Genomic DNA, 22,136 nt, shown 5'->3' with positions numbered 1-22,136 from the left:
CCAGGAAAACATCATGATAAAAACTATCAGAGGACCGTACAAGTCAATACCATCAAGGAAATTAAAGGATATTAAAAATTCTGTCAACAAATAAGCTCAGCACTTACTTAACTTCATTCAAAAACAAAAAGTAATGAAAATATCTCAGTACTGTATTAACTGGAAACCTAAAGCTAATTAAAGATATAAGAAAATGTCACCAAATTAAAACCAGAAGTCTTCAGGCTTCGAAAATTCATGCTTTAGGGGCACCTGGGTGGCTCAGCGGGTTAAGCCGCTGCCTTCGGCTCGGGTCGTGATCCCAGGGTGCTGGGATCGAGTTCCGCATCGGGCTCTCTGCTCAGCGGGGAGCCTGCTTCCCTTCCTCTCCCTCTGCCTGTCTCTCTGCCTACTTGTGATCTCTGTCTTTCAAATAAATGAAATCTTAAAAAAAAATTTTTTTTTCAAAAAAAAATTCATGCTTTAAAAACTTGACCCGGAAGTTTAAATAGAACTACTTTGCACATTCACCTTTTTGCATTGCCTAGGTTCCACCAGAACGAAATCATATTGGTTGGTTGGAAATTTTATACGTATTTTACCTTACTTTTATAAGTAATTTTCAGACATTTTTAGCCTATGCTCAGAGATTCCTTCCCTTTCCTTTCCCCTTTTCCTCCCCCCTCCCTTTCTTTTTCTTCCTCCCTCCATCCCTCCCCCTTCCCTTCCTTTCCATCTCTCTCTCTCTCTCTCTTTTTTCCGGAGACTTATTTTCTTAAAAATCAGCTTCATTGAGGGGTGCCTGGCTGGCTCCATGAAAAGAGGATACAACTCTTTTTTTTTTTTTTAAAGATCATTTATTTATTTATTTATTTATTTGACAGACAGAGATCACAAGTCGGCAGAGAGGCAGGCAGAGAGAGGAGGAAGCAGACTCCCTGCTGAGCAGAGAGCCTGATGATGCGGGGCTCTATCCCAGAACTCTGAGATCATGACCTGAGCCGAAGGCAGAGGCTTAACCCACTGAGCCACCCAGGTGCCCCAAGAGGATACAACTCTTAAGCTCAAGAGTTGTGAGTTCAAGTGTCCCACTGGGCGTAGAGATTGCTAAAAAATCAAATAACCTTAACAACAAAACAAAACACTACAACTTCATTAAGATACAAATTTTTGCAATGAACATTTGCATACAAATTTTGTGTGGACATATGCTTTCTTGTTTTTCAGGATTTGCCTAGGAGTGTAACTGCTGGGTCATAGGGTAACTCTGTGTTGAACATTTTGAGGAACTGCCAAGCTGTTTGCCAAAGTGGCTACGCCCTTTCACCCTCCCATCAGCAATGTATGAGAATTCCAATTTCTCCACATCAAGAGGCTTTAGTTTTCTAAGAAGTAAACACAGAGGACCCCACCAGTTCCAGTCACAGAAAGTTTCCTTCCAGGGCAAATAAATATTCTTTTTTTTTTTTTTTTTTCTTTTGCAAGAATGAAAACATGTCTTGCATCATCTTTCCCATTCCCAGAGCTTGGATTCAGTGGCGACTGCACACAGGCTAGAAGCACTAGGAGAAGGTGCCTGGCTGGCTCAGTGAGTGGAACAACTGACACTTGATCCTGGTCTTGTGAGTTTGAGCTCCAGGTTGGGTCTAGAGATTACTTAAAAATAAAATTTAAAAAAAAAAAAAAAGGCACTATAGCTGGCTACTTTTGGGTTATGATGGGATCCAGTAAGATCTACAAAGGTGGATATAGTTTTGCCAAAATCAAATCAAATCAGTTTAGGCCAGACAGACATTTGGTTTCTTGTTTGGACCTGGTTGGAAATAACCGTTTATTTTTTTTAATTACTTTTTAAAGTTTTTTAAACTCCTTTTAGAAAGATTTTATTTATTTGAGAGAGATAGAGAAGAAAGAACAAGTAGGGAGGAAAGGGAGAAGCAGACTCCTGCTCGCAGGGAGGCTGATGTAGGACTCAATCCCAGGACCCCAGGATCACGACCTGTGCCAAAGGCAAATATTTGACTGAGCCACCCAGGCACCCCTAAAGGTTTTTTATTCTTGCAGTAATCTCTATACCCAGTGTGGGGCTTGAACACACAACCCCAAGACCAAGAGTCACCCACTCCACTGACTGAGCCAGCCAGACACCCCAGTTATTGTTTATTTTTAACTGTATGAGTATAATTCCTAGGCACTAACTACAGTTTGTTTGGGGCTGTAAATACATGAGATCTCATTTAAGAAGTTGAATTAGTATTGCAACCTGATAAGGGAACGTCATTACCTTAAGGGCTCTTGGGGTCCCACTCATGTTAATCTTAGGAAGTGTGGATGGTCTTCCTAGGGAATAGGCCAGGACACCTGAATCTCTGGGTCAAAGCAACAATTTTCCATTTAAGCCAGTTTCTGCCTCGGGCAGAACTTTGAGTTTGCCATCCTTCTCAGGCTTTCCTTGTTTCCCTGATTGCTGCTTTCAGCCTGCCAGCAGGGCCCCTCACCACTGGAGCCCTGCAAGGAGTTGTTTGGCACATCTCCCTGACTGAAGCCCCTCCAACTATAGGCTGCTTTTCCTGGGTCAGTGTCAACACTCCTGGAACCTTCTTGACTAATGTTAATTACAGTTGATTTTTTTTTTCTTTCATTAATATTGTACACTTAACTTCCATATCAGCCTCTTTCCTCCCACACATTTACTAAGGAAGACACTGGCAAGCAATCTAGACCCCCATCCTGGGGGGTGCTTGGGGGTGCAGTTGGTTGAGCATCCGACTCTTGATTTTGGCACAGGTCATGATCCCAGGGTCCTGGGATAAAGCCCCACGTTGGGTTCTGCCCTCAGTGGGGAGTCTGCTCTCTCCATCTCTCTCTGCTCCTCCCTGAACCTCCCTCCATGCTCTCTTTGTCTTGAAAATAAATAAATAAGTCTTTAAATCATTCATTCCCCTTTTGCACTTGAGAGGCTATAAGTGATTACGTAAACTATATTTTTTCTCCAAGAGTTGACACTAAGTTTAAGCATATCGTCAAAATCTCCCTGACCTCAGTCTATGGAGATCAACTTTATTTAAATAAAACTGTTCCAAATTTAAAAGTTACCTAACATTTTAGTTGCCTTAGCTCTATCATTTTAATATTATATACTTGGGAATAAGAGATCACCTCAGAAGTATGAGTTGTCTCAGAAGCATGGAAACATGGGGTGCCTGCGTGGCTCAGCGGATTAAAGCCACTGCCTTCAGCTCAGGTCATGATCCCAGAGTCCTGGGATCAAGCCCCACATGGGTATCTCTGCTCGCTAGGGGGCCTGCTTCCTCCTCTCTCTCTCTCTCTCTCAGCCTGCCTCTCTGCCTACTTGTGATTTCTGTCTGTCAAATAAATAAATAAAATCTTTAAAAAAAAAAAAAAGAAGCTGGGGCACCTGGGTGGCTCAGTGGGTTAAGCCGCTGCCTTCAGCTCAGGTCATGATCTCAGAGTCCTGGGATCGAGTCCCGCATCGGGCTCTCTGCTCAGCAGAGAGCCTGCTTCCCTCTCTCTCTGGCTGCCTCTCCGTCTACTTGTGATTTCTCTCTGTCAAATTAATAAATAAAATCTTTAAAAAAAAAAAAAGAAGCATGGAAACATAGTTAATTGTTTCTCATACATATTTAACCTGAATATTAATCTGGTTTTACTAGTTTTATCTGGTCAGATAATGTACAAACAGAAATTTCCCAAATAATTTTTAAATTCTTATCCATGGAAGTTAGGCGTGTCAATATAATATTTTTTTTTAGAGAAAGAGAGAGTGCATATGAGCGAGGTGTGGGGTGCAGCAGAGAGAGAATCTTGAGAATCTTAAGCAAGCTATTGGCCCCACATTCAGCCCCACTCAGGGCTCAATCTCCCAACCCTGAGATCAGGACTTGAGCTGAAATCAAGTGTTGGATGCTCAACCAACTGAGCCACCGAGGCGCCCCTCAGTTTAATATTTTTAATTTTCTACTTGGTACAGAGTAATAATTTTCTAATGTTGAAAAACAGCATCTGGAGTAAAACAGTAGATGGCAACTGCCTTCTGTATAGAATGCCCCCTATCCCACGCCAAGACAAGGGGAGGGGACAGGACCATCCACTGCAGCCTATAGGGCTTCTCTAAATGGTATGCCTGGGGTGTGTGGTGGCTAACATCCTAGTGCCACAGGGCCTGGCTGTGTGGCCACCTCCACCACTTCTTAGCGGTTTGACAAGTGGCTCAAACTTTCTGTGCTTTCATTTTCTCTTCCACGGAGTAGAGAAGAAGGAAAAAGTTGTTATTTACATTAAATTTGTGAAGAGCTTGGAACACTGCCTGATAGGTACCTGGTGTTACCCAATATCTAATTATAGCAAGGTGGGGCCAGGTTACCAGAGCTTCTGATTTTTCATAGAAGGAGAAATCCAGATTAATATGTGATATTTCTCAGTGTTTGGAGTGTTGGCTTTTTAAAATTTTTTTATTTTTTTGTTTATTTTTAAATTAATTAATTAATTAATTATTTCGCGGGGGGAGGGGAACAGATGCCTTTTATTGGTCTAAGCAGCGTAACGAGTAATAGGCTTAGGCAGTGCTCCCCTGTCTGTCCTGGCTCCCATCTTCCCTCTCCTGGGAGTTGGTGATTCACCCCTAGGGGAGAAGAGTGTTCTGGGTAGGGTTGGCAGACAGAGCCAGGATAAAAAATACAGAGCTGGGATCTGAAAGGGGATCAGGGTGAAGTAGAAAATATAGGGTTACCAGATCATCCAAATAAAAAGTCCATCAGGGTAGAAGAGAGGCTGTTTCCCCACATGGGCCCCTCTGCCCTTGCCAGGAATGGGAGGGGGCAGGAAGCTTCTGCTAGAGATTTTCTACTGTGCCCTTCGTGCCATCAGCATCTCCCGGATGTTGTCCTCAGCTTCCTTCACACTCCGCTCTAGGTAGGATTTCTTCTGCTCTAATTCTTTAATTTTTTCCTCTGCTATTTTCTGTTTCTCTAACAGTTGACTGTGAATTACCTCCTTGGACTGAAGAATAAACATTCTTCCTACACCTTCATACATGTTAGTCTCATCTCCAAAGTCATAATCTCTGTATCTGTAAGATGTGCAAGCTTTTTCATTCTGTTTAGCTGTTCAATCTGTATGTCTGCAAGCTTCACCTTCTGTTGAGTGTCAATTACTTTGGCTTGAAGCTCTGTGAAGGCCTTCTTTAACTCCAGATCCACGGGAGCCGCCATCTTGGTTCACTTGGTGTGCCTCTAATTTTATTTTTTTTAAGATTTTATTTCTTTATTTGACAGAGAGAGATCACAAGTAGGCAGAGAGGCAGGCAGAGAGAGAGAGGGAAGCAGGTTCCCTGCTGAGCAGAGAGCCTGATGCGGGACTCGATCCCAGGACCCTGAGATCATGACCTGAGCCGAAGGCAGTGGCTTAACCCACTGAGCCACCCAGGCACCCTGGAGTGTTGGCTTTTTTTTTTTTTTTAAGATTTTATTTTATTTGAGAGAGCGAATGCATAAACTGACAGGAGGAGGGGCAGAGGGAGTGGGAGAGAATCTCAAGCAGACTCCATGTCCAGCGTGGAGCCTGATGCAGAGCTCCATCTCATGGCCCTGAGATCCTGACCTAAGCCAAAACCAAAAGTGGATGCTTGATTGTAAGAATCTGGGATCACCAGCTGAGCCAAAGGCAGATACTTAACTGGCTGAGCCACCCAGGCTTTCTGGTAAATCTTTACATAGTGAGTTGAACAGAGTGAAGGGTGACAGAAACAGATCACTGGAGAGCTACAGCAGGAGCTGTATTGTAGGAAGAAAGAAAGGAAAAGGTGGGCTCAAAAGATACTTAGGAGCAGGGTGCCTGGGTGGCTCAGGTCATGATCCCAGGGTCTTCAGATGGGAGTCTTGAGGCAGGCTCCCTGCTCAGCAGGAGTCTGCTTCTCCCTCTGTCCCTCCCTGGCTCATTCATTCTCAATCTCTCTCTCTCTCTCAAAAATAAATAAAAATCTTAAAAAAAAATATATATATATACTTAGGAGGTAAATTGGATATGATGGGTTGCCATTCGCTAGTTGTATAAACTAGTTAAGTCCCAACCTTTCGGAGCCTCAATTTCTGCATCTGTATAACAGGTTAGTTATATTTACATATAACTATTGTTATATGTATCCCTAGCACCTAAGACAAAGCTTGGCTCAAGATGATAAACACACAAATCGTTAACTGCTGTTGTTATTACTGTAGAAGCTTCATATATGCCGGCAGAATGAATATCCTGTCAAACTTGAGGCTGGAACTCGCCATTTCTACTGAGGAAATGATAAAGAACGGTGCCTTTGCCAGAACGGACATCCATACTCCCCAGGCAGTGCGGCAGCACAGGCCGGGATCAGAGTCTGGGCCACCGCCAACCCCAGCTCCAGCCTGGCGCGCGCCCCAGCACCGGCTGGAGCCCTGGCCCCGCCCACATCCCTGCAAGTCCCGCCCCTGGGGCCGCGCGCGCCACCGCCGCCGCCGCGCGCGTCCCGCCCCGCCCCTGCTGCTGACGTGCGGGGCCGAAAGGGACGGGCGGGCTCTGCCGAGTCGTGTGCTTCCGCGGGCTCCGGGGTCGCTGGGGCCTCGTGGCCGGGCGGCTCCGCGGGGCTTCGCCCGCTCTCGCACGTCCCTCGTGACCTCTCGCCGCGCCCAGCGGGCCCTGCGCTTCGGCTGGAGACCGGAGAAGGGGTGAGTGTTGGCGGGAGCGGGATCGGACGGGCCGGGCGCGCGCTCCGCTCTCCGGGGCATTGTCTGGGCGGGGGCGGCGCGGGCACGTGCGCTCCCCTCCCCCACCCAGCCGACCGCGCGGCCCCGGCGGAGCAGAGGGAGGGAGCCGGTGAATGCAGAGAGCAGAGGACCGGGAGGGGGAGGCTGGTTCCGGGGTGAGTGTGTCTGTCGAGGGAGTCTCCGTAGCGGGAGCCTGGAATCTGGGTGTGTTGGAGGGTCCTTTTAAGGGCGCAGCGCTCCCTGAGGGGATGGGGGGGGTCCCTTGAACCCCAATGGCTGGAGCTGTCAGGATGTTAAGTTTGGTGGCCTGGGATGGGATTGGAGACGAGATTTGGCTCCAACACTGGCAAGTTGTGGGTTTACTGACAAGAACCGTGGAATCCTCCTCCAACCTGTCGCCATCCTTACTGTCCTCCTCCCTCGCGAAGGATGAGTGGGATTTAGAAAGGTTGGAGGATATTTCAGGGATATGCCGGAGTTAAAGCCCCAGAGGTGTGACACGGTGCGGGGTTAGAGTAGAAAGCTTGGGAAAGTGAGTACTGGGAAGAAAGGCTGGTTTGGTGGGTTGTGGCCAGATTGCAGAAGACAGTGAATGAGGTTTATATCATAACCTTTTTTTCTATCATGAGTGTAATTAGGTTAAAAAATAGAAAGTAGAAGAGGAAAATAACATAATCTCACATCCCTTGACACCTCATTTTTAGATTGTTTATATGTGTTTGCTAGAATTTTCATCAACGCTTATAATAGTTACAGAGTTTACCTACAATTTTCATTCTCTTTTCTCCTTAGGGTGTAAAAATGCAATGTAATATACAGTATTCAGCAATATCCTTTCTTCTTAATAAGCAAGTAGCATGTACTCATCATAGAAAAATTAAAAAATAGAGACCAGCAAAATACGGAGGAGTATTCATAGTTTTACTGCCTGGAGAAATTGTGTGTTTTTGGTGTGTATGTTCTTTCAAATATAGGAGCAGCTAATGCCCTGATTAGGAATTTAGTTTTCACAGGGATCCTTTGAAGGTTTTAAGAAGGCAGGTAGCATAATCTGACTGCTGTGTGGAGGAAGAGGGCAAGAGTGGGAGCTGGGAGATCAGTTAGGATGCTGTTTGCAGTACCGTGGGCTAGGTCCATGGCAGCAGAGATGAAGTACAAAGATTTAAAAATACTTTGGAGGTAAAATGAACAAGACTTGGGAGTGGGTTAGTGAGGGGATGGGAGGATTCTTTGCATATATATATATATATATATATATATATATATATATATATTTAAGGATTTGTTTATTTTAGAGAAAGAGAGCCCGAGTGAGCAGAGGGGGTTGCAGAGGGAGAGAGAGAGAGAGAATGAATCTCCAGCAGACTCCTGCTGAGCGAAGAGCTGAAGTGGGGCTCCATCTCATGGCCCTGAGATCATGACCTGAGCTGACATCAAGAGTTGGATGTTTAACCAACTCAGCCACTCAGGCACCCCTTGATATATTTTTTAAAATTAAGCTTTGTGCCCAACATGGGGCTTGAACTCACGACCCTGCGATCAGAAGTTTCATGTTTTATTGACTGAGCCGGCCAGATGCCCGAGAATTCTTTGCATTTGGTATTTGTTTTGAGCTACTATGAGTAGATTTTGACATTTACTGAGAGGAAGAAGGATGGAAGAGAAATTTGAGGTGGGAAAAATTAGTTCTTTTTGGGTATATTAAATGTGAGATGCCTATCAGTTATGAAGCTGGTATATTGATGAGGCAGTTGGATGTACAAGTTTGGGACTCATGGAAGAGATAACCAAGACCTGTTAGATAAAAATTTGGAGTTCATTACATATTGAAAGGTATGGGACTGTATGAGATCATCAAGGGAAAAAGTATAGATAGAGAGGTGAAAATTGGTGCTTTGAGGTCAGTACTGGAAAAAGATTGAACATAGGACAGGAAAAACAGCCAGTTGAGGTAGGGGAAAAAAACAGAAGTCTGGTGTCATGGAAGCCAAGAAAAATAAGTTCATAGACGATTGAGAATTGGCCCATCCATGCTTCTGAGAAGTTTGGTGAGATACTCAGTTGGATTTGGAGGTTGTTTGTCTTGTCATTGTATTACTATTATTATTTTTGAAGATTTAAAATTTTTTTTTTTTTTTTAAAGATTTTATTTATTTGTCAGAGAGAGAGCAAGCGAGAGCGAGCACAGGCAGACAGAGTGGAAGGCAGAGTCAGAGGGAGAAACAGGCTCCCTGCGGAGCAAGGAGCCCGATGTGGGACTCGATCCCAGGACGCTGGGATCATGACCTGAGCCAAAGGCAGCTGCTTAACCAACTGAGCCACCCAGGCGTCCCGAAGATTTAAAAATTTTTAAGTAATCTCTTCTTCCAGCGTGGAGCTTGAACTCACAACCCAGGGATCAAGAGTCACACCCGCCATCAGCTGAGCCAGCCTGGTTTGTGGTAGTATCCAGAGTTCTAGAAGTGGGAGGTGGAAACCAGAGTGGAATAATTGATTGGGGCTTGAGGAAGTGAAGATAATGAGTGCAGATTAGAAAAACCTAGACCTTTTTTTGAGATGCCTTATTTCCATTTGCTCTAAAACTAAATTTGGTAGGATAAAAAATGGTGTCTTGTTTAATTTTTCATTTCTTGATTACTAATGTGTTTGAACACTTTTTCCACATATATTGGCCATTGGTAAATTTCTCTTTCTCTCCTGTGTGTATCTTCTTGTTTTTATCACTTCTGGGAATTGATTGTCAAGAGTTCTTTTAGATCTTGAAAACATGTAGTTTGACATAGAGCTTGTAGAATTTCCCCCCTTAAGTATTTTTCTGGGAATAAATGAGGTTATTACATATGCATGGTTAATAACGGAAAAGCCGTATTTAACATTTAGCTCCTACATATGCTCCCCCCCAATTATAGTAGGATACACATAAAATTTACCACCTTAACCATTTTTAAGTGTGCAGTTCAGTGGTCTTAGATACATTTGTAACAGTGTGCAACCATACCACCATCCATCTACATCACTCTTTTCATCTTACAAAACTGAAAATCTGTACCCATTAAACAGTAACTCCCTATTCCCCCTTTCTCCTAGTCCTTGGCAGCCACCATTCTGTCTCTGTGACTGATTTTTTTTTTTTTTTTTTTTAAAGATTTTATTTATTTATTTGACAGAGAGAAATTACAAGTACACTGAGAGGCAGGCAGAGAGGGAGAGAGAAGGAAGCAGGCTCCCTGCTGAGCAGAGAGCCCGATGCGGGACTCGATCCCAGGACCCTGAGATCATGACCTGAGCTGAAGGCAGCGGCTTAACCCACTGAGCCACCCAGGCGCCCTCTGTGACTGATTTTGACTATATTAAGTATCTCATATAAAGAGAATCACACAGTATTTGTGTTTTTCTGACAGGCTTACTTCAGTTAGTATAATATTTTCAAGGTTCACCCATGTTGTAGCATGTGTCAGAATTTTCTTTAAAAAAATTTTTTTTTAAGTTTTTATTTTAATCCCAGTTAGTTAACATATAGTGTTTTATTAGTTTCAGGGGAATGATATAGTGATTCAACACTTCTGTGTATTATTACCCTGTGCTCATCACAGGTGCACTCACCTGTTTCACCCATCCCCCGCACCTCCCCTCTGGTAGGTATCCGTTTGTTCTCTGTAATTAAGAGTCTGTTTCTTGGTTTGTCTCTTTTCTTCTTTGTTCATTTGTTTCTTAAGTTCTACGTATGAGTGATAATCATGTGGTCTTTTGTCTTTTTCTGACTGACTTATTTCACTTATAGTAGCATACTCTTTGGCTTCATCCATGTGGTTACAAATGGCAAGATTTCATTCTTTTTAAATTTTTATTTATTTATTTATTTATTTATTTTTAAAAGATTTTATTTATTTATTTGACAGAGAGACAGAGATCACAAGTAGGCAGAGAGGCAGGCAGAGGGAGAGGAAGGGAAGCAGGGTCTCTGGTGAGCAGAGAGCCCGATATGGGGCTCGATCCCAGAACCCTGGGATCATGACCTGAGCCGAAGGCAGAGGCTTTAACCCACTGAGCCACCCAGGCGCCCCAATTTCATTCTTTTAAATGGATAAATAATATTCCATTGTGTATATATTCCACATCTTCTTTATCCATTCATTAATAAGTGGACACTTGGGCTGCTTCAGTATCTTGGCAATTATAAATATTGCTGCTGTAAACATAGGGGCACATGTGTCCCTTTGAATTAGTGTTTCTGTATTCTTTGAGTAAACAACTTTCCTTTCTAAGTCTGAATAGTATTCCAGTGTATGTGTACGTATGACATTTGTTTACCCATTCATCTGTTGATGAACACTTGGGTTGTTCCCATCTTCTAGCTATTGAGAATAATGCTGCCAAGAACATGGGCGTACAGGGGTGCTGAGGTGGCTCAGTGGGTTAAGTCTCTGCCTTCGGCTCAGGTCATGATCTCAGGATCTCCCCCTCCCTCTCTCTGCCTGCCTCTCCGCCTACTTGTGATCTCTCTCTGTGTCAAATAAATAAATAAAATCTTAAAAAAAAAAAAAAAAGAACATGGGTGTACAGATACCTCTTCAAGTCCCAGCTTTTAGTTCTTTCAGTATGTATGTACCCAGAAGTAGAACTCTTTAGATCATATAGCAATTCTATTTTTATTTTTTGAGGAACTGCCACGCTTTCTTCCATAGTGGCTTGTGCATATATTCCCAGCATTGTACAAGGGTTCCAGTTTCTTCACATCCTCGCCAATCCTTGTTTTCTGGTTTGTTCGTTTGTTCGTTCTTTCCTTTGATAGTCATCCTAATGGGTGTGAGGTGATAATCTCACTGTGGTTTTGATTTGTACTTCCCTAATATTAGTGATGTTGAGCATCTTTTCAAGGGCTTATTTGGTCATTTCTATATTGTTGGAGAAATGTTTATTCCAAATCTTTTGCCTACTTCTAGTCACGTTTTTTACTGCTTTCTGTTTCAGGAGTTCTCTCTTTATATTCTGGATAGGAATCCCTTATTGGATATATGATCGGTAAACATTTTCTCCTTTGACTTGCCTTTTTACTCTGTTGATAGTGTCTTTGATGCACAAAATTGAAAAATTTTAATGAAATCCAATTTATTTTTTATTTTTTTTTTTTTTTTTAAAGATTTTATTTATTTATTTGACAGAGAGAAATCACAAGTAGATGGAGAGGCAGGCAGAGAGAGAGAGGGAAGCAGGCTCCCTGCTGAGCAGAGAGCCCGATGCGGGACTCGATCCCAGGACCCCGAGATCATGACCTGAGCCGAAGGCAGCGGCTTAACCCACTGAGCCACCCAGGCGCCCCTCCAATTTATTTTTTTATGACATGTGACTTTGGGGTCATATCTAAGAAATCTTTGCAAATCCGGTGTTGTGAAGCTTTAAAGAGTTTTATTATTTTAGGGTGCCTGGGTGGCTCAGTGGGTTAAGCCGCTGCCTTCGCTGCCTTTAAAAAAAAAAAAGATTTATGTATTTATTAGAGTACAAGAGCATGGATGCATGTGTGAGCAGTGGGGAGATGGAGGGGGAGAGAGAAACCCAAGCTGACTCTGTGCTGAGTGTGGAGGCTGATGGAAGGCTCTATCCCAAGACCTGGAGATCACGATCTCAGCAGAAACCTAGAGTCAGACGCCCAACTGACTGTATCACCCAGGTGCCCCTAGAGTATGTATGCTTTATGTTTTTTTTTTTTTTTTTAAGATTTATTGGGGCATCTGGGTGGCTCAGTTGTTTAAGTGTCTGCCTTTAGCTCAGGTCATGACCCTGGAGTCCCAGGATTGAGCCCCATGTCGGGCTCCCTACTCAGCGGAGAGCCGCTTCTACCCCTGCTCCTCACCCTGCTTGTGCTCGTGCTTTCTCTCAAATAAATAAAATCTTTTTAAAAAATTATTTATTTAAAAGAGAGAGCATGTGATCACAAGTTCAGGGACAAGGCAGAAGGAGAGGGAGAGAGTCTCAAGCAAGACTCTGTGTTGAGTGTGGACCTGTGGTGGGGCCTCATCTCGTGACCCTGTGATCACCATCCCTCCTGAAACCAAGAGTTGGACACTCAACCACCTGTGCCACCTAGGCACTCCCGAGAGTGTGTATACTTTTTATAATTGAGATATAATTCATGTAATATACATTCATCATTTTAAAATGTATAATTCAATGTTTTTTAGTATATTTACAAGATTATGCAACCATTTCTACCATCTAATTCCAAAACATTTCCATCACCTGAGAAAGAAACCCCATACCTATCAGCAGTCAGTTCTGGTTCCCCCTTCTCCCCTGGCATCCACTGTTTGTGTCTATGGTTTTGCCTGTTTCTATACATTTCATGTAAACAGGATCATATAACATGTGGCCTAACATATCTGGCTTCTTTCACTTAGCATGCTGTATTCAGTCTATCTGTGGTGTAGCATGTATCAGTACCTAATTATTTTTTTTTAAGATTTTATTTATTTATTTGACAGACAGAGATCACAAGTAGGCAGAGAGGCAGGCAGTGAGAGAGGAGGAAACAGTGTCCCTGCTGAGCAGAGAGGCCAATGTGGGGCTCGATCCCAGGACCCTGGAATCATGACCGGAGCCAAAGGCAGAGGCTTTAACCCATTGAGCCACCCAGGCCCCCCACAGTACCTAATTATTTTTATTGCTTAATAATGTTCTGTATGGGGGCACCTGGGTGGCTCAAATGGTTGGGCGTCTGCCTTCAGCTCAGGTCATGATCTCTGGTCCTGGGATTGACCCCCATATCGGGCTCCTGGCTGCTTCTCCCTCTCCCTCTGCCTCTCCCCCGGCTTATGCTCTCTCTCAATGAATAAATAAAATCTTAAAAAAATATATTCTTTATGAACATACCACATTTTGTCTTGTCATCAGTTGGTAGATATTTGGGGTGTTCATACTTTTTCAGTATTATGAATAATGCCGTTATGAACATTTACATGTAAGTTTTTATGCATACATGTCTTTTCATTTCTCTAGGATATATACCTAGGAATGGAATTGCTAGGTCATATAGTAAATCTGTTTAACTTTTTTTTTTTAAAGTTTGGTTTTTTGGTTTTTTTTTTAAGTAATTTCTACCCCCAACATGGTGCTCAAATTCACAACCCTGATAACAAGAGTCACAAGCTCTCCCTGCTGAGCCAGGCAGGCACCCCGATTCTGCTTTGCATTTTAAGGAGCTGCCAGACTTTTCCACAGCAGCTGCACCATTTTTACACTTTCATGAACAATATGAGGTTTCCCATTGTGTAGTCTTCATATTTTTTTTTGGCAGAATATTGAGTACTTGTGTGTGTCTGTGTGTATGTGTGTTGTTTTTAAAGGTTTTAGTTTTTTATTAGAGAGCCCCAGTGTGCTGGGAAAAGGGGGGAGAATAGCAGAAGGGGAGGGAGAGGGAAAACAGAGAGAAGGAGCAAGAGAATCTCTAGCAAACTCCATGGTGAGCGCAGAGCCAGTGCTGGGCTGGGTCGCAGGACCTTGATCTCACTACCACTACCAGAGCTGAAACCAAGAGTTGGGTGCTCAGCTGCTGAGCCACCTAGGCACCCCAGTTGTATGTGTTTTTATAATTTTTAAAAACGATTTTATTTGTTTGAGAGAGAGAAAGAGCAGAAGCAGGGGAAGCAGCAGGCAGAGAGAGGGAGAGAAGCTGGTTGTCCGCCCGAGTAGGGAGCCGGAGGCGGGACTTGATTTCAGGACTCTGGGATCATTCCCTGAGCCAAGCAGACGCTTAATGACTGAGCCACCCAGGCGCTCTGTGTGTGTTTTTACGTATGTCATTGAGCTACAGTTGGCATCCACAAACTGCACAGTGTGCGATTTGGGAAGTTTCAGCAGATTTATACACCTATGAAACCATCACCACAATCAAGATAGTAAACATATGTATCATCCCATAAATTTTTCTTATGCCCTTTAATGATCCCTCTCCCCTCTTCCTGTCATTGTCCCTTCCCCTGGCAACCAGTGATCAGCTTTCTGTCACTGTAGACGAGTTTGCTTTTTATATAAGTAGAATGATTCTAGTATGTACTTTTTCTTAAACTGGGTTCTTTGACTCAGCATTGTTTTGAGATTAACTCACATTGTTCCATGTATCAGTTCATTCCTTTTTATTGGTGAATAATAATTTGTTGTACAGATATATCACAGTTTGTTTATCCTTTCACCTGTTAATGGAAATTTGGATTGTTTCCATTTTTTGACTCCTGGAAATAAAGCTGTGAACATGTGCTTTCAAGTTTTTGTATGGACATAGGCTTTTATTTCTCTTGGGTAAGTATCTAGGAGTGGAATGACTGGGTCATGTGGTAGAGTATCCTTTATAAGAAACTGCCAAACTGTTTTCCAAAGTGATTTCCAAGGTGGTTGTAGCACTTCACATTTCCAACAGCAACGTATGAATGTTCCAGTTGGTCCACGCCCTTTGGCTATGTTCTTTTGAACATTTAGTGAAGAAGAAAACAGACATAAATACCTCTATATAGGAATCGCCTGCTTTCTGAAAGTTTACGTTATGCTACTTTGGTTTTACAAAGAAAGATAGTCATAGCTTTTTTTTTACAAAAGCAGAAATCCTCTTCTGATTTCTTCCAGTTGGGGAAAACCAGTACTGATGTAGGTTTTTGAAAAAGTGAGGTAGTATAATGTGAACTTCATAAAGCAGGGGATACACATTTCAGTTTAGGAAAGGTTTCATAGGAATGCTGCACTTCCATAGCAGGGTGAAACTGTAATCCATCTCCCAGATTAGTCCTTTTGGCATTTTCCTCCCTAAAGTAATGCATGAACAGGTTTGGAAAGTTCAAATGTAGTCAGGAATAACAAGGAAAATCACTACCCTGGGCAGGGGCAACTATTGTTAATCATTTTTTAATATTTTCTTCTGTGAAAACTTACACAGACATGTATCAGCATTTTTTAAAAATCGTTTTTCTTCCCTAGTTTACACAGAAGGGATCAAAGTATACATATTATTCTGAACCTTGCTTTTTTTCATTTCACAGTCTATTTTGGAGTTTTCCATATTGGCACATTCTTTCTCGTGGCTGCGTTTCAGTCTTACAGTCAGTGTTGCTTTGAGAAAACATGAATTTGCTCCAATGCAATTAAAACATCAGGGAACCTGGGGCACCTGGGTGGCTCAGTGTGTTAAAAGCCTCTGCCTTCGGCTCAGGTCATGATCTCAGGGTCCTGGGATCGAGCCCCGCATCGGGCTCTCTGCTCAGCAGGGAGCCTGCTTCCTCCTCTCTCTCTCTCTGCCTGCCTCTCTTCCTGCTTGTGCTCTCTGTCAAATAAATAAATAAAATATTAAAAAAAAAAAAACCTCAGGGAACCATTTGAGTATAATGTGAATTTCACATTTGATTGTGTGATTTCTTCTGCAAGACATGCTAGGTGAATTCAGAAAACTGTACTTTGCTCAAGGGACTCCACAGCTGTATGCAGGCACACGCCTTGCAGATATCTTCTTGTGACCTTACCTTACTTCTCTGTTGTGAGCCACATCTGGTGCTGCAACTTTCTGTTGATTTCAGATTATTTAATTCTACCACTTCACAGTAATGCACAAGTTGTAACCTTTCAGTGCCCACTTCCACAAGCAAACATGAGGCCTTTTTCAGGATGAAGTACCATATTTATTATAGCGTTTATCTATTTTGCAACCCTTTAATGTGTAAAACTATGCTATTGGTTTTATTAGATTCCCTTTTTTATGTCGCTCATGGCATTTTTGAATGTTGTGTCCTTAACTCCATTTTCCCCTTGCTTTGTGGTTTTTATTATACAGTTTTATGGAGATTTTTAGGAATGTGTATGTCACATTGTAATGGAACTGATTTATGCCATAGTATGAATGTAAATCATTTAAGTTTTTTTTAAATTTTTTAGACTTCATTATTTGAGTGGAAGAACAAACAATCATTAAGGAGGGGCACAGAGAGAGAGAGAGAGAGAGAGAGAGAGAAGCAGACTTCTCGCTGAGCAGTTAGCCTGATGCGGGGCTAGATCCTAGGACCTGGAGGTCGTGACCTGAGCTGAAGGCAGATACTTAACCGACTGAGCCACCCGGGAGCCCCTCTTTATTTAAGTTTTATTTTTAAAATATCATATATATTGGGACGCCTGGGTGGCTCAGTTGGTTGGACGACTGCCTTCGGCTCAGGTCATGATCCTGGAGTCCCGGGATCGAGTCCCGCATCGGACTGCCAGCTCCATGGGGAGTCTGCTTCTCTCTCTGACCTTCTCCTCATTCATGCTCTCTCTCACTGTCTCTCTCTCAAGTAAATAAATAAAATCTTTAAAAAAAAATATCATATATACTAAATAGCATATATAAGCAAATCTTTTTTTAAAGGTTTTATTTATTTGAGAGAGAGGGAGAGCATGGAGGAGAGAGCACAGTTGGGGGGAGGGGCAGAAGGGAGAGGAAGAAGCAGACCACCCCCCACATCCCTCTCCCCCTGACATGGGGCCCTATCACAAGATCTTGGGATCATGATCTGAGCCACCTAGGCTCCCCACAAAGTAAAAGAATAATAATAATAAAATAGCAAACACCTGTTTAGTTCCTCCCCCTGACATTTTCCCTCTCTCTCTTTAAAAAAAAAAAAAGATTGTGGTCTTATTTAAGTATTACATATTTCCAGGTCAAAAATACCTACTTTCCTATTACACATGAAATTGCTTAAGACCATGCAAGTTGCTATATAAGGTCAGCCCCAGGATCCATTCAGGTCAGTACTTTGTCTCCAGTCTGCAAAGCAACATGTAGAAGAGTTTAGAATAAAACAGCTATTCTGAATTATTCATGCCACCGCTTCAATCTGTTAGTGCAAAAACTGGAGAGAACTGGCCTTAGGTATGTTTTACTCTTCCTTTACCACCCTCTCCCACCCCTCCACTTAATGTATCTTCTCTCTGGACAGAGTGAACTATTTGAAATGTTCAAGGGTTTTGAGATATTGAAGGCAAATCCTTTTTTTTTTTTAAATTTATTTTATTTTATTTATTTACTTGACAGAGATCACAAGTAGGCAGAGAGGTAGGCAGAGAGAGAGGAGGAAGCAGGCTCCCTGCAGAGCAGAGAGCCCGATGCGGGGCTTGATCCCAGGACCCTAGGATCATGACCTGAGCCGAAGGCAGAGGCTTTAACCCATTGAGCCACCCAGGCGCCCCTTGAAGGCAAATTCTTAAGCTGACAGAAGGAAGAACATACACAGGCACCTGCCTGGCTCAGTTGGAGGAGCGTGCAATTCTTGATCCCAGGGTCATGGGTTTAAGCCTCATGCTGGATATAGATTGCTTGAATAAATAAACTTTAAAAAAAGAAAAAAGAGAAAGAAAAGAGGTCATATAAGCTTCCCTGGTGGCACTTTCAGACAAATATCACTGACTGGAATTGTCTGAAATGACAGTTCTGATTCATATGACAACCCTATTGTTTCAACCATGAAGCCATATAAGTTTTTTTTCCAAGAGAAGCAAAAGAAAACAAAGCTTGTCTACAAATCCAGGTTGAAAGGACAGGAAGAAACTGGACCAGATCAAGATTGTGTTAAATTCTTGGACATAGTCACAGAGAGTATATAAATTGAACCAAATCTTGTACACTTCACTAGGGATTTTTCACTGGGGCTTTCAAATGGACAACAAATTCTGTGGGGATAAATCTCACGCTTTTCAATGTGAAACTGAGATTCTAAAAAGGATATAAGTACCTTAAAACATGAGACCTTTTTCTTTTCTTTCTTTCAAAGAGGGAGGGCCAGAGAAAGAGAGTATCCCAAGCAGCCTCCACACCTAGCTCGTGAGCCAGACCCAGGCCTCAAGCCCACAACTCCCGAGATCAGTACCCAAGCCAAAATCAAGAGCTGAAAGCCCAACCGAGCCACCCAGGTGCCGAAACATGAAACAATTTTTAGAAAATTGGCTGTTCTTTAAATCAACTCTCCCTGGTCTAAGAAACTACTTATTAATAAAAACTGTCTAGAATTAGATATAGTGGTAGTTGCACAACTTTGTGAATCTACTAAAACAAAAAGAAAAACACCGAGTTTTGTACTTTAAAAGAGTGATTTTTACAGTATGTGAATTAGACCTCAGAGTCCTAATAGAGGCACCTGGCTGGCTTAGGCAGAGGAGCATGTGACTCCTGATCTCAGGGTCATGAATTTGAGCCCCATGCTGGGTGCAGAGATTACTTAATATAAATTTTTCCCTTTTTAAATTTAAATTCAATTAATTAAACATATAGAGTATTATTAGTTTCAGAGGTAGAATTCAGTGATTCATCAGTCTTATGTAACATCCAGTGCTCATTACATCATGTGCCCTCCTTAATGTCCATCACCCAGTTTCCCCATCTCCCAACAACCCCTCCCCTCCAGCAACCCTGTTTGTTTCCCACGATTAAGAATCTCTGGGGCGTCTGGGTGGCTCAGTGGGTTAAAGCCTCTGCCTCCGGCTCAGGTCATGATCTCAGGGTCCTGGGATCGAGCCCTGCATCAGGCTCTCTGGTCAGCAGGGAGCCTGCTTCCCCCACCCCTCTCTGGCTGCCTCTCTGCCTACTTATGATCTCTGTCTTTCAAATAAATAAATAAAATCTTAAAAAAAAAAAAAAAAGAATCTCTTATGGTTTGTCCCCTTCTCTGACTTGATCTTGTTTTATTTTTTCCTCCCTTCCCCTGTGCTTCTCTGTTTTATTTTTTAAATTCCATGTATTAGTGACATCAAATGACAATTGTCTTCCTCTGACTGACTTATTTTGCTTAGCATAATACCTTTCCTTTCAATCCAATAAATTTTTTTAAAGTCATTATAAAAAAATAACAATGATGGGGTGTCTGGCTGGCTCAGTTAGAGTGCACAGCTCTTTTTATTTCCCCAAAGATTTGTTTATTTAGCAAGAGCGAGAGCATGCAGGGGTAGGGGGTAGGGACAGGAGAGAACCTTAAGCAGATTCCATGCTCAGCAGAGAGCCCAACTCAAGGCTCAGCCTCACAACCCTGAGATCATGACCTGAAATGAAACCAAGACTCAGAGGAGGATGCAGGGTGCAACTCTTGATCTCGGGGTTGTAGGTTCAAATCCGACACTGGGTGTAAAAATTACTTAAAAAAATTAACTCTTTAGGAAAAATGATTAACCTCGGACCACGTAGATGGCTCAATCAGTTGAGCATCTGCCTTTGGCTCAGGTCATGATCTCCAGGTCCTGGGATCAAGCCCCACAACAGGCTCTCTGCTCAGTAAGGAGCCTGCTTCCCTGCCCACGCCCCCACTCTCTGCCTGCCTCTTTGACTACTTGTGATCTCTTTCTGTCAAATAAATAAATAAAATCTTTAAAAATTTATTTATTTATTTATTTGACACAGAGAGAGAGAGAATGAGAGAGGGAACACAAGCAGGGGGAGCGGGAGAGGGAGAAGCAGGCTTCCTACCAAGCAGGGAGCCTAATGCGGGGCTCAGTCCCAGGACCCAGGGATCATGACCTGAGCCGAAGGCAGATGCTTAACAACTGAGCCACCCAGATGCCCCAGATTCGTAATACTTTTAAATTTGATTTTATCATAAAATATTTCAGATATTCAAAAAATACAAAATGATCGGTGAGGGGAGTACTTGAAGACACTTAAAAGTATAAGCAATTTCCTATTTCTTAGACTAAGTGGTAGCTAAACAGGTTTTTGCTATTTTACTATTATTATTCTTTTACTTTGTGGGGAGTCTAGGTGGCTAGACTGAACTGGTGATTTTGTAGAATTCTGGGGACGCCACACAGTTGTGAAGTAGGAGTTGGGGCTCTGCAGCAGGTGCTTCTCATGCTTCCTCTTCTCCTCTTCCGGAGACCAGTGGAAGAGGTCCTTCATGAGGGGATATTTTTACACATGGAGAGGTCATCACTATTGGAAAGCTGTTTACTTTTTATATATACATACAGATATATGCGTGTGTGTGTGTGTGTGTGTGTGTGTACATACATACATACATATTTATTTATTTATTTATTTATTGAATTAAAAAAATTTTTTTATAAACATACAATGTATTTTTACCCCCAGGGTACAGGTCTGTGAATCGCCAGCTTTACACACTTCACAGTACTCACCATAGCAAATACCTTCCTCGGTGTCCATAACCCCACCCTCCTCTCCCGGCCCCCTTCCCCCCCAGCAACCCTCAGTTTGTTTTGTGAGACTAAGAGTCACTTATGGTTTGTCTCCCTCCCAATCCCATCTTTTTTCATTTATTCTTTTCCTACCCCCGAACCCCCCACGTTGCATCTCCACTTCCTCATATCAGGGAGATCATATGATAGTTGTCTTTCTCCGATTGACTTATTTCGCTAAGCATAATACCTCTAGTTCCATCTACGTTGTCGCAAATGGCAAAATTTCATTTCTTTTGATGGCTGCATAGTATTCCATTGTGTACATATACCACATCTTTTTATCCATTCATCTGTTGATGGACATCTAGGTTCTTTCCATAGTTAGCTGTTGTGGACATTGCTGCTATAAACATTCAGGTGCATGTGCCCCTTCGGATCACTATGTTTGTATCTTTAGGGTAAATACCCAGTAGTGCAATTGCTGGGTCATAGGGTAGCTCTATTTTCAACTTTTTGAGGAACCTCCATGCTGTTTTCCAGAGTGGTTGTACCAGCTTGCATTCCCACCAACAGTGTAGGAGGGTTCCCCTTTTTCCGCATCCTTGCCAGCATCTGTCATTTCCTGACTTGTTTATTTTAGCCATTCTGACTGGAGTGAGGTGGTATCTCACTGTGGTTCTGATTTGTATTTCTCTGATGCCAAGTGATATGGAGCACTTTTTCATATGTCTGTTGGCCATCTGGATGTCTTCTTTGCAGAAATGTCTGTTCATGTCCTCTGCCCATTTCTTGATTGGATTATTTGTCCTTTGGGTGTTGTTTGCTAAGCTCTTTATAGATTTTGGATACTAGCCCTTTATCTGATATGTTGTATGCAAATATCTTCCCCCATTCTGTCAGTTCTCTTTTGGTTTTGTTAACTGTTTCCTTTGCTGTGCAAAAGCTTTTGATCTTGGTGAAATCCCAATAGTTCATTTTTGCCCTTGCTTCTCGCCTTTGGCGATGTTCCCAGGAAGAAGTTGCTGCAGCTGAGGTCAAAGAGGTTGCTGCCTGTATTCTCCTCAAGGAGAGTTTGTTAAACAGACTGTCTTTTTTCCATTGGACATTCTTTCCTGCTTTGTCGAAGATTAGTTGACATTGAGTTGAGGGTCTGTTTCTGCGCTCTCTATTCTGTTCCATTGATCTATGTGTCTGTTTTTGTGCCAGTACCATACTGTCTTGATGATTACAGCTTTGTAATAGAGCTTGAAGTCCGGAATTGTGATGTCACCA

The 22,136-nt window shown here is 42.6% G+C and overlaps 1 protein-coding gene and 1 pseudogene across 2 annotated transcripts in view; one reads left to right on the top strand and one right to left on the bottom strand.

Moving 5' to 3' along the window:
* Positions 1–4,837: 4,837 nt before the first annotated feature.
* On the bottom strand, positions 4,838–5,210 carry LOC132010066 (prefoldin subunit 1-like; annotated as a pseudogene).
* Positions 5,211–6,519: 1,309 nt separating this feature from the next.
* Positions 6,520–22,136, top strand: part of YEATS2 (YEATS domain containing 2) — a 116,960-nt gene continuing 101,343 nt past the window's right edge. The window contains exon 1 of one of the 2 annotated variants that reach the window (XM_059391439.1): positions 6,520–6,695. The gene's annotated coding sequence lies outside the window, so the exon portion shown is untranslated. Of the gene's footprint in view, positions 6,696–6,820; positions 6,890–22,136 lie in introns of those variants that run through there. The other variant, XM_059391441.1, reaches the window with a different exon arrangement.

The sequence above is a fragment of the Mustela nigripes genome, chromosome 2 (assembly GCF_022355385.1).
Source record: "Mustela nigripes isolate SB6536 chromosome 2, MUSNIG.SB6536, whole genome shotgun sequence".
Lineage (NCBI taxonomy): Eukaryota > Metazoa > Chordata > Mammalia > Carnivora > Mustelidae > Mustela > Mustela nigripes.
The sequence above is the reverse complement of the archived record's forward strand: the minus strand, read 5'-3'. Positions and strand labels throughout refer to the sequence as shown.